General features: G+C 33.9%; 1 protein-coding gene across 1 annotated transcript in view; it reads right to left on the minus strand.

The window, feature by feature from the left end:
* Positions 1–1,145, minus strand: part of LOC111625983 (beta-1,3-galactosyltransferase 5-like) — a 3,679-nt gene extending 2,534 nt beyond the window's left edge. Inside the window, exon 1 of the mRNA XM_023369252.1 lies at positions 1,021–1,145. The gene's annotated coding sequence lies outside the window, so the exon portion shown is untranslated. The remainder of the gene's footprint in view (positions 1–1,020) is intronic.
* Between the last annotated feature and the right edge of the window lie 9,466 nt (positions 1,146–10,611).

Here is a 10,611-nt window from a genome sequence, read left to right on the forward strand (position 1 = left end):
AAAAAATTTTAAAAATAAAATATCATAACAGATGGCGCCACACGCAATTTTTATATTTTTAATTATTATAAAATGAAAAAAAAAACCTTAATTTTGAGGGTAGTGATGAGTTTTATAAAAAATGGTAAATGCTAATAACGAGTAAAATCGTCATTAAGTCCTACCGTACTCGAGATATGACACGTGCCCCCTTTATCTCCTCATCCTCTCCACCTTTAACCACCGAAATTTAATAGCGTCAATGCCCCTAATACACAAACCCCCCCTGCAAAATTTCAGAAATTTTCGACAAAAAGCACAAGAGTTATTAAGCTTCGAACGGGGTAAACAAAATCGTGCTCTCCCCCCACACACTAACATCTATACATACAGAATAAACCTCCGAATTTTATTGCATTTCTCTATGTTTCGAGTTCTGAGCCCAAAAATGTAAAAATCTTGAGGGGTCATTTTTTGACCGATCGCTATATTTTCCCTCTGTCATATTATAGAGCCAGAGAAGTAATAATAAAATATAACTGCATTTTATGAAATATTTCACGCGATAAGAAGATTACTAACATCAAAATAGTTCATAAATTATATTTAAAAAAATATCTTTTAAATTTAGAAAAAATCAAATATTTTACCATAGATTACTATTATGAGTGAAGTTATTGCAAGTTACATGCAATTTCACTAGCTATTAAATACATGTTTAGTGGGCAAAATATTGTTTCTAATGAATATGTTAAATATTAATTTCGGTTTAAAAATAGAGAAATATTCAGTTAAAAACTTTAATTTATCGAAGGAAATAAGCTTCTATAAAAGTATTTAGATACGTTTACATTATCAATTTTATATTAACTTATAATTTTCTTTTTCGTTGTTCAAGTTTAGTAAAGATGATGTATATAAAAATTTAACTAAATACGTTTTGTCTGTACAATTAAAATATAAAAGAAAACCTAAACAAATCATATAACCATCAACTTCAATACAAGGATAAACTGAAACACGACTAATTTCAATAAATACCTCATAAAATCAGAGATCCAGTTTTAATTTACAGACTGATAACATATATTGGCACAGCTTCATAGTGTGCTGTTCTAAAACTAGAGCATTGAACGGATCGATAAGGAAATGGTTTTGATTACGCTTACCTCCATCCAATGAACATGGCTTCACCGGGAAATCAATATAATCTTGCGTAAAACCTACATTAAACGCCATTTTGTTTAAAAAAGTACATACATAACAGAAGGTACGCTAATTTTATTCAGAATATTTCAAAATAACGTGATATTTTCTTCTGTTTGGAAAATAATTAGTGCTAATAATTCGGAAATATACATCGAAATAATTTTTATAAGATATTCACGTTCGTATTTCACAATTTTCTTTATAAAAATACTATAAAAGATCAATTTATATTTTTATAATCAGTTATTTTTAATTTCCTTATGAAATAATGTTTATATCATTTGTTACTTCAGCCCTCTAACGGAAATAAGAAGAACTACGTTACGAAGATTCTATCCGAAATAAGAATTAAATATAATTTAAAAAAAATTATTTTAATAAAATATTTTAAGTCACATTAAGCTTAATTAACTATCAAACATAGTAGTGTACACTCAATATTCTTTATATAGAAATAGTAGAGTAAATAAATGCTGTATTACATAAAAAGCAGTGGACCCCGTCCACCATTAATCAAGGTCAAAATCCAAGATGGCCGTTAACTGAGGTTACCGCTCGTGTAGTAAAGTGCAATTATAAGAAAATTACTAAATATTTTATTTATTCCTGCAGATTCAGAAGTCTTTTTTCCATTGTTCGTTACCGAGTCTGCTAGCATAATAAGTACAAATATATTTGACATATTGAATATTAGTCTATGTTTTACTTTTAAAAAATATATCTACATGCCAACTTGTTTGGTTTCTTAAGGTTATAAAGGATCGATAAGACAGCAGTTTATTTTTTTAAAGTTTTTTATTAACCGTGTATTGCATAACGACTGCAACTCCTCACGCACTGCATTGCCAAGAGGCTTTAACACAAAATTTTATAATTATTATTCTTTTTCCTTTAACATATCCTCCTAATTATAAAATTTTTGAATAGTATTTTTTATTTTACTTGTACAAACATGATTTTGCTTTAAACCATTTAACAGGACAAACTTACGAATTATAAATCTTTATTAAATAAGAGGTAAATATTATTTTGTAGTATTTATGATATTTTCTGAAGACCGAGAATTCTGTTTAATTAAACAAATTTGTTGAGTCGAACCTATCAATCCTATTATATACACGGCTGGATGGTCGAGCGGTTATGATGGTAGCTCAACACTCTGGGGCCCAGGACAAGTCGAAAAAATTTAAGACTTTTTTATGGTCCAAGTCCGGATATGTTATCTTTGATCTTCACCATCCGGCCGCTCCATTATGGGCTTGCTAAAAAGGCCTTAGTATTCACGATCCAGAAAAAGTTTTTAAAACCTATAGCATAATAAATTTTAAAGAACTATGGATTATTATAATGAATTATGTAATATAGGCACAAACGTATTAAAATAAAACCTCGCTAATTCGAACTGCGTTAACTCGAAACTGTCAATAAGTCCTGGGCACAGTATACAGGGTTTTCCATACAATATGATCTTGTTAAGTCGAAATTGTCGACCTGGAACCTTTGATAAGTCCTTGAACTTCATTTTTTTCTTTTAAATTGTCTATATTTATATGGAACATAATAAACAAACACTATCAGCCGATTGTAGAGACAGAGTTTACGTTAAAAGACGTTTATTAACAGAACGGCCTATAGACGTTGGCTGGCTGAACCGCAGTTTAAAATGCGTTGCAAAGACGACGATCGTCTATTTCTGAACGCCCTCTAAACGAACTTCGGCAAAACATTGACTCTTACTTTCTTCGCTATTACTCCCCTGTTTTAGGAGTCATTCGGCCAATCGGGTTATTCGTTTGTGATGTCAGAAAAGGTCGCTAGCTATATTCTGAAATCTTCTGGAAATAAAATCTTAAGGCCATCAACAACCATTGTTCGGCAATTAATGACAATCCTTTTCCATTTCGATATTTAATTTCGTCGCCAATACGGTTTAAAATACGAACAAATCTATATTTAGAAAATAGCCTATATATCGAATTCGAAATTCGCTTCAGAATAGATTTTTAAGAAATTATTTCGACATTGTATTACTGTCTCCCTTCGTAACTGTCGAAATGAATAATTTTAAATATTTTATTATTACTATTACGTTTTTTTATTAGCGATGTAACGAATATTCGGTTACTATTCGGTATTCGGCCTATTCGGCTTATTTTTCGCTATTCGGCCGAATACCGAATACCTAAAAACAGAAGTAAGAAATAACAAAAACACAGTAAATTCATCATTTTGGTATTTAGATTTAATGTTATCGGGTTAGCGTTGTTTGTTTATATTTATTTATAACTTATAACACGCACAAAATAAAAAAGAAAATAATATTAGTCACATGTATTCACAATTTATAATTACAAAGATCAGCACACGTACACACCTATTCGTTCGAGAATCGTCGCACATCTGAGGATCTGACCCTGCCTATCCTTCTTTACGCTTCTAGCGCTCGTTTTTGCTCTTCCCTTTCTCTTTCCTCTATCGCTCTAGTTTACGTATGCCTATGCATACATCGTAATACGTGCTCACGATACTTTCGATTCGTCACTTTTCCGTCGTAGATTTCCCATTTTACAATTAGGGGAGATCGGGGCAAGATCGGCATGTTAAGCTTTACTTAAATTTTGTGTAATAAATACTGCTGTAAATTGAAAAAAAAGTTTTGCATATTGTCTATTGGAATGTTACCTTACTATAGAACTGGTTAAAATCAGTTTGAAAATAAAAATAATTAAAATAATTACAACTTTACAAGAAGAGAGAAATTGACGAAGTTGCCCCGGGTATAGGGGCAAGATCGGCAACTTCTCTCTTTTTGTAAAGTTGTAATTATTTTAATTATTTTTATTAAAGTTGCCCCTGGTATAGGGGCAACAGTAATGGGGCAAGATAGGCACGTATATAAAATTATGTTATTAACAATGTATAAGTTGGAATTCACTATTAAAACAAAGAAATACAAATCCAACACCCATTTAATATTATTACAACGAAATGCAAGTTCAAAGACATATATACATGAATAACAAATGCAAACATGTTTTCATTTATCATCTGTTTGATTTTTATCCTTTGCTTCTAATGTGGCTTTATGTTGCCGATCTTACCCCGCTAGTCATGATTTCGAAACATTAAGTACAACCCTGAGAACAGAATGCCAAGCCACGATCTGGCCACGTGAATAAGTTGAAGTTACATCCTTCTAACAGGAAAAGTAACTTTCGTTATCATGGAATTATAACAAAACCTGCCAATTCAATATAAATGGAAAAAAAATATTATATGGAATTGAACGAAAATGAAAATTTGCTTGATAATTCAACTACGCTTGTTGGAGAACAATAAAAACACTACACTCAACAAGCCACCAATAAAACTCAACTGCCTAACCTATAACCAAAGTCTCCTTTTAATTTGTTTTTAAAAAAAAAGCGCTTGACAAACTTGCCCCGCATGCCGAAGTTGCCCCGGTCTCCCCTACGTGACTCATAGCCTGGTGATAACGGTGACTCATAGCCTGGAGAAAAGAGACAGATAGGACGTCGGAATAAGTCACAGTTATGATTTCACAAATTCGAGACAGCTTGGTAGCTCGAACGGCCCCAGGCTTTCGCCCGTGCACGCTAAGTGACTTTCATTACAGGCATTTAGCTTTCTAAAGTCTATGACAACAATTGTTTGGCATTGATGGCCGCGAAGTTCGCGCCAATAAGCTGCCTCGACTTGTTCGATTACGTTATCAACTCAATTTCGTACTTATTTTCACATTTTCACTTCGCGGTCCTTCTCTGTTCTTTTTCCGTTATTTACACGTGTAGGTCATTTCATTGTTATCCACATTTGATATCATCATTTATCACATACTGCCATGACGCTCTTGTCTGTCCGCTACAACTGTCAAGAATTAATGCGATTGGCGAAGCATAGTGACAGCGGGCCAATAGAGAGCATTGTCCTCGCCATAATGCGGTTTGCGCGCCAATTTTCGTACGTGCGTTCATCAAGCCGAATAGTTTGGCCGAATATTCGGCTATTCGGCCACACTCCTGGCCGAATATACTATTCATTGCAACACTATTTTTTATATTTCTATAAAAAGATTTCGGTAATTATTAAAATTGCCTCGTTTGTTTAACAGAACGTTCTAACTAAGGTATTAACTACAATGATCCCCGAAATGCATTAACGTTTTATAATCGACACGATACTCGAATTGTAAATAATGCATCTGATTTAAATTAATTGTAGTTTTAAGTCTTCACTCATTTGAATATTGGAATTGGAACATTTAAAACAAATTTAAAGTATTTAATATTGTTAATTTTTTTTCCAAGCAATTAATTAATGAATAATTTTGTCGATTCGTACCGTTTACAACATTTATCAAAGGAACGATATCCATTTTTATCTATTTTCCACGAACAAAGCTACCACTCGAATTAAAAAGCCCTCTAAACTTGCTGTCGAGTGAGTCTAGAAAGTAGGTCAAATAACTTGTTTCTAATCGCTGTCTATATTGTTGCAAGCGAGAAACGCCTTCTCTGCAATGAAATTTTTCTGAACAGCGGTCTACCCGATCTGTAAACCCCGTCGGCCTCTAAATGTTGTCTCTACAATAAGCTGTGGGGGTTCGGTCGTGGGTGCGCGCCTCGCTCGGACAGACTGGCAACATGGAGTTTTCCGAGTTTTCTCCATGTCTGTAACGCGTAAATAGGGGCCTGTTTTCCTTAAAAAGACCTCCCGGAAGGCATCCTCCTAAGCTAGATCGCCCAAGTCCATAACTAAACAAACAAATACAAGTGGATTAAGCCAAAAGCAGCCCGATAATATCGACCGCCATACGATAACCCTAATAAACAGGGCACGGACAAATACCTTACTCACCACCAATTCCTATCCAAACGTCCTCTCAGCAATACGAATAAATGTATGCACTGCCCTACCAAAATTCACGACTCCGTCCATAAACTAGACGAGAGCAAATTATTTATCAACTTCAGGCATTTTAAGGCTTGATAACGGGAAGTTTTACTGTTACAAAAAAATTTGGAAATCGGATATTAAACTCGTCAACATGAAAACTTTGTTGGATTAAGCACTGTAGAAGTTTAGAGTATATGAATACAAATACTTATTAATTTATATTATTTCATATTTAAACTATTTTTCCGAATCTTCGTGTTTTATTAACTTTCATTACATAGGAGACAGGGTCCTCTGGATTCTTTCAATGGATATCACAACGTTTACAATAACCTCAAATGTTAACAGTTTTTAAACATAATGATTATGACTTCTTATATAATGCATTGTTTCCGGTAACATTTTATGCGTGCTATCTACATTTTTACTTTCCCGGCTCTGTTAAACACAACGGAAAGTATGGTGTGAGGGACGAACAGACCCACAATAAAGTGTTATTTTAAATTTTAATTATTCGGAAATTCAATCATCTAAATTCGAGCGTTTTATCAAGTTAGGCTAAAGGCCGTAAACATTTATTTCCCACGAAGTTGGTTCCTGGTTGAAAAGGATCCAGCTAGTTAGTGATGTGTCACCCGGAACTTTCGATAAAGTGCCCACATTGGACGCCAGACTCTTAACAACCGCCTGACCTCATGGGAAAAACCCAAGAGGAATAACAAGGGAGAACGAAAAAAACCACCCGAAATCAGTCGTCTTCCAAAGTCCCTCCACAAAAATCGTCCTCAAGGATTAAACCCGTGAACCCGAATCCAGACGTAAAACCCGTGCACCAGAATCCAGAAGTAACACCGTGACAGAAGTAACATCGTGCCTCTTTAAGAATCTCACCCCACTTCCGTGCCTCCACACCTCCGTGCTCCTGTTAACGGACAAGACCCAGAACCCTTTGATCGAATATTCCATCGGCGGTGACATCTTACTACGGATCTTTGACTCAGAAGAAAGGTATTTATCAACCCGCGATTCGTTTGTAAACTCTCTCTCTCGAACGGCCTATAGTATAATTAGGGAAACTTTAGGCATGCTATCGAATATATCTGTATTTTCTTTGGTTTTTATTAAAATTGTTATTTGTTAGTTAATATGAAATCCGAGTGAGTCACTTCCTTGTCTCTCTCCTCACCTCTAATCCGAATCCAACCGCTCACCCGCTACCGCTCGCATGACGTAAAGTCGCGATTTCCGAGTCCTGCGGGACTCGGTGGTGTCACATCCTGACGTGGTGTCAAAGAGACACCGACCCTACGGTCACAATGGCGATCGGTTAAAAATTTATCCCCCAAGACTCACATTTTTGGATTCGGGACTTGAAACGTCGAGAAATGAAAAAGAATTCGTTTTTTTTTTTTTCTATGTGTATGTTTGTGTGTGGGAGCACGATTTTGTTCACCCTCTTTATAGCTTAATAACTCCTTTGCTTTTTTGGAAAATTTCTGAAAATTTGCAGAGAGGTTTGTGTATTAAGGAGATTGATGCTATTAAATTTTGATGTTTAAAGGTCGACGGGGTGGAGAGATAAAGAGGATCGTGTATCATATCTCGAGTAGGATCGGAGTTAATGACAATTTTACTTGAATAGCATTCCCAAGTTTTTTTTTTTTTTTATAAAATCCATCCCTACCATCAAAATTTAGCTTTTTGCCATTTTGTAATAATCAGGGTTGTGGAGTCGCGTAAAAATCTACCGACTCCAACTCCGACTCCGACTCCGAATAGGGGCGAACTTGTTACCGAAAGAGACCCGGAAATTCTGATGTCATCACGTGACCTCAGAATAAAAGATTCAATAAATAGAGTTCTAATAAAGATAGAGCGCAGAAACTTTTTATCCCAAAGCTAAAAGACTTCTCTAAGTAATATATGAATATGTATTCGATAATTTTTACTTTTCTGGTTGTTATATATAACAGAGGAAAAGTGTAGCCCTCGGTCAAAAAATGACCCCTCCCAAATTTTTACATTTTTGGACTCGGGACATCTTGAAATTTTAAGATATGCAAAAGATTCGAGGTTTTTTCCTATATGTGTGGATATTAGACTGTGTGTGTGTGGGGGGCACGATTTTGTTCACCCTGTTTGAAGCCTAATAATTTCTGTGGTCAGAGTGGTCAAAATCGGAGTCAGATGGTTTAACACAGGAGTTAGATATTAAGCGTCAAAGTGGTTGAACTAAATCATGTCCCCATACACATTCTAACATCTTAGGCGAGAACATCTTAATGGATTTTACGATACTATTATAAATTGGCAAAAAAGCTTACTTTGAGGGTAGAGACGAGTTTTATTTTAGTTTTTTAAATTTTGAACGCTAATAACGAGTAAAATATTCATTAAGAGATATGACACATGAACACTTTTGTCTTCACCCTGTCGACCTTTAATTAAGAACCAAAATTTAATAGTATTAATGCCCCTTTATACGCAAGCTACAGTGCCACATTTCGTTTCTTAAACTTTACCCATTCTGAGATATTGTTTAATATCTCAGAACAGAAAATAAAGAAATTAAACAAATTAGACGCCAACACATACACGCGCGCGAATTTTTCCCCTTTATTGACTTTTTTGAGGGGTTCGGGAGGTCTCCAAACGTGTAGATTTGCAAAAAAACTTGGACGGTCAAATTTGACACGATTCCAATACTTTTCCGTTTTATATACATAACAAGTTGGTAAGCAAAAAAGGAGTCGGAGTCGGCGGATTTTTTGACGACTCCAACTCCGACTCCGACTCCGGCTAAAACACCAAAACTCCACAACTCCAACTCCGACTCCGACTGCACAGCCCTGGTAATATTTAAAAATATAAAATATTTTAATAATAAAATATCATAACAGATGACGCCACACATGCAGTTTTAAATGTTACCAGGGAAAGTTAAGCAACTCGTTGCTGGATTTTTTAACGTTAGTTTGTCTAGAATGCTCTCTACGTATGTAGGTTTTACTACAAATGGAACCAAATAATTAGTACGTTTTACTATTGAGATGACTTCAACTTTTAACATTGCTTATAATTGTTGATCTTTCGTGTATTTTATTATTTCAAACTACTATAAACTTACTTTTTTGTGAAATACAGTATTTTCATTAGGATTGTGTAGATACATTTGAAATTATATTTAGTTTTGTTAATACATATTGACGTTCAGAGCATGTTTGCAAATTGATATGTTAAAATACGTTTGCTATATTAAAAAAATATATTGAACAAATACAAATACAGTATTTTAATTACAGATGAATTATTGAATAATCTATCGCATTAATCTGTTAAAACTCAGTACAAATAACTTTACTTATGTTAATCCTGCTTCTTAAACTTCGAATTGCGAAGTGATTGGCTTGCTGAAGAGGTAAGCATCAATTTACCACTCTGAAGTGAATCGATTTCGGGTAGGTCGAAAAACTTCAGGAATTTTTCGTGGGATGGTCCACCCATCCCTCACCCAGCCGCTTTGTTGTGGTCCAGGTCGACCCGACGATGGACATAATTAAAATAAGCCCTCTTAAGTCCGGCGTAAACTAGCCGATACTAGAGTACCTAGATTATCAGAGTAGCGACAATGGGTTGTCAAATTTTCTATTGGTTAGTTGTATCATGTGGTTAAAATCTGCCATGTTCTGACAAAAAGTGGCTCTGTATATTTTGAATGGTAAGTTTTTGAACAAATTTGACAACAGGTAGGCATGAATTTGCTATATTTTTATGTCTACGTTCATATTTAAGCTTTATTATAAGGCAACAAATGAAAAAAAATTGATAGTTAGCGTAGCTGTTTACATTAGATCCGATATCCGCTTATGCGATGTTATTAAAACGAAATATATATATATATATAAACTGTTTGTATTGAAAAAAGAAGTACAAAAATTAGTGTAAGGTAGCAAAATATAACCAAAATTTAATTTTCTACTAATATTTCGAAATTATTGCTTCTAGAAAACAGTCCATCCAAGAAGAATATATATGTTTAAAGAACTTTTTGTGTTTAACTAAGCATAAATTGTTATATTTATACTTAGTTAAACACTTTCTTTTGTTAGAATAACTTAAACTTTATTAATTTTTATCTGACCGGAGTACTGTAATAGTTGTGTTGTGCTGTAGTTTTATTCTAACATAATAAATTATATAGGTGAAAGAGTATAATTAGTCACTAACCTTAAACATATAAAAATATTCCTATAGAAAAGTATTATTTATAATAAAACTAAACATTTACATGTACTGTACTGTAGTACCTAAAAAATTAGTTTGTTATCCTGCTCAAAATAAATTTAATTCTATTACTTGTAAGACTTCTTTAATACATCCTGTACAATAACAATACAAAGACACACTAGTACTTTGGACCTTATTGCATGATGCATTTGCAGCATTTATTTGGTAATATATGATTATTAAAAATATCATTTGTAAAACTAATACAATTTAGAAGGC

Source organism: Centruroides sculpturatus, unplaced genomic scaffold (assembly GCF_000671375.1).
Source record: "Centruroides sculpturatus isolate CEXI.00-Female unplaced genomic scaffold, Cexi_2.0 scaffold63, whole genome shotgun sequence".
Classification (NCBI taxonomy): domain Eukaryota; kingdom Metazoa; phylum Arthropoda; class Arachnida; order Scorpiones; family Buthidae; genus Centruroides; species Centruroides sculpturatus.